This window comes from Hoplias malabaricus, chromosome 16 (genome assembly GCF_029633855.1).
Source record: "Hoplias malabaricus isolate fHopMal1 chromosome 16, fHopMal1.hap1, whole genome shotgun sequence".
NCBI classification, from domain to species: Eukaryota; Metazoa; Chordata; class Actinopteri; order Characiformes; family Erythrinidae; genus Hoplias; species Hoplias malabaricus.
Window position 1 is genome coordinate 33,702,763 of NC_089815.1, and position 2,500 is coordinate 33,705,262.

A 2,500-nucleotide genomic window follows, 5' to 3' on the forward strand; every position below is an offset into this window, starting at 1 on the left:
CACTATACCGTCTTCGGAGTTCAGCAACCGGTATAGGCGTCTCGCTTGGATGGAAGGCACGAGGGCCTCTAACTTCTGGATACCCAAGCCACCATCTCGAGCCCTAGAATATAGCAAGCCATTACAGGTTGACTGAGGCAGGTGGAGCCACTCCTTCACAGCCTTCCTGATTGTGCCATCCATAGTGGCTAGTGCTGTGCCCCTAAAGTCGCAGTGATCAGCCAGATAGATCATCCTGGGAATTGCAAAGTTATTCAACATTCTGACTTTTTGGACTGGTTTGAGAAGAGCATTGTTGATCTTAGTCACCCACTCCCTCAGCTGGGTGTGGATATCTGGCTTGGTGATCCCCACCCAAGGATTCACCCTTGCCCCCAGATATTTCTCCATCTCATCAGGGCTGATGAGATGAATTGGTTCCTTTCCCAACCTCCACGCCTTACAGTTATTGACCGTGAAGGAGGTAACTCCCTTCCCAATCAGGAACCCGTGACATTTCTTGGGCTGAACCCTAAGCCCCGTCTTCTCGCAGAATGTGTCTAGGATAGCGATGTTGTCTCTCATGCCTTCCCAGGAGTCACTAATCAGGACAAGATCATCTGCAAACGCTAAGGTACTAACCCTAGTACCTCCTACCATATAGCCACTTCCAAGGTTGTCGAGGGCTTGGATCAGGGGATCCATAGCCAGGTTGAAGAGGATTGGAGACATAGAATCTCCCTGCTTCACTCCAACCTTCATCTCAATGGGGTCCGTCTTGTCCCCATTGACAATGATTCTGGTCACGCAGTCCACATAAGCTGATTGGATCAGCTTAATCACGTGATGGTCAACCTGTCTCTGCATCAGTGCACACAGGATGTGATCATGAGAGATGGAGTCGAAAGCCTTCGCGAAATCGACAAACACTACCGCAAGCTGGCCCCGCTCTTTTTTGCAGTGTCCGAGAAGGCCTTGCAGAACCTTTAGGTTCTCGGAACACCCAGGGGCGCGGATGAACCCCCTTTGTCTAGGATTCAATGGGCAAGCACGCGCCAGCCTCTCCGCCAGAATCTTAGAAAAGAGCCTTAAAATCACTGATCCAATGGTGATGGGTCTCCAGTTCCCCACGTCATTGAGCGCCTCCCGATCAGTAGATTTAGGAATTAGTGTTGTCCGACATTCCTTGAAAGCCCTGGGTACCACTCCGCTGACCAACCACGTGGTGTACAGCCGTGCCAGTTTTTCGCCTTTCGGATCCCAGTCACTTAGCATCTGCTTTGTGATCCTGTCTGGGCCCGGGGCGGTGTCGCGCTTGATCTTGCCTAGGGCAGCTTTTACAGATTTGGCCGTGATTGGCTCTGCAAAGCACTCGTTGTCCGTTTCTCCTGATGATGTAAATTGGCCTAGTCCAGCAAAGTTGACATTCCCTTCCCAACTGGTCCTGTACGCTTGCTCTATAATGGCCAGTGGGATTGGACATTCTGTTCCTTCCACTCCATCAAGGATTTCACTGGCTAGCCTCGCAGGATCCTTAAGGAACATCCTCTGATGTTTCCTATAAGTCTTCCGCTTGGCCGCCCTGTTTCCTCCCTGAGGGTTTCTGAAAACACGGCCTGCCCCTCGTTGCCTACTACCAGGAGTACTATGACTCAGAGCACTCGAGACACCAGCTCCCAGCCTCCCCCTCAAAGCCGAGGCCGTAGCCTCCACGAGCTCACCCAACTCGTGATCCTCCCTTGGCAAATCCCCACTGCCGCCGAGCTCGCTCAGAGAAAGATCCAGGGAGGCCGCCCTCTCTTTCAATTTCTCGGCGATCCCCTGAACCAGGGGTGGCGCTGGCATCTCCTGTCTCAGATCACCGCTATGATCCTCTGACGGATTTATGGGGGTCCTGACAAGCCGACGTCTTTTCTCCCTTACCTGCTCGCTAGTTTTACTGGGGAGATGCTTGGCGATCGCCATGTTAATGTACCTCTCGCCCGCATATCTCTCCTCGAGCTTCAGTAACTCTTCCACCTCCTTAGCACTCCATAGCGAGGTCGCACCCCCCTTCACCTTCTTGGAGCGTACCTCCGCGATCCTCTCCATATTCCGTTCACTTGGGTGGACGTGTCGTTTGTGTTGGCTAAGCCCGCTCTTAGTTGCAAAGGACGCTTCGCAACTACCACATCGATGGGCCAGTTGATCGGCCTGTACTCCTTCTGCCCTCCCCTTGCACTTAGGGTAGTGAGTGCTGATGGAGTGGCTGTTCTCACTGCCCCTGCCACACTTACGACAACTGTACGTCACCAGAGTAGTCTTATGACAGGCGGCAAAGTGCCTTGCTGCCTGAGTGATTTTCCCTGGTCGCACGCCACAAAGCTTACAGACTATGTCCTGGTCCGGGAGTTCCACCACCAAGCATGTCTGCTCTATCTCCCCCGAGGGGGTGTCCTGAACAGATGCACCGTCGGGTATGGTGGGCCCAATCGGTGCGTGAGGTGAGGGTGGTGTCTCTTCTACTATCGAAGGCAATTCA

The 2,500-nt window shown here is 53.2% G+C and overlaps 1 pseudogene; it reads right to left on the bottom strand.

Moving 5' to 3' along the window:
• The window catches only part of LOC136672447 (28S ribosomal RNA), an 8,428-nt pseudogene that overhangs the window by 2,485 nt on the left and 3,443 nt on the right, over positions 1–2,500 (bottom strand).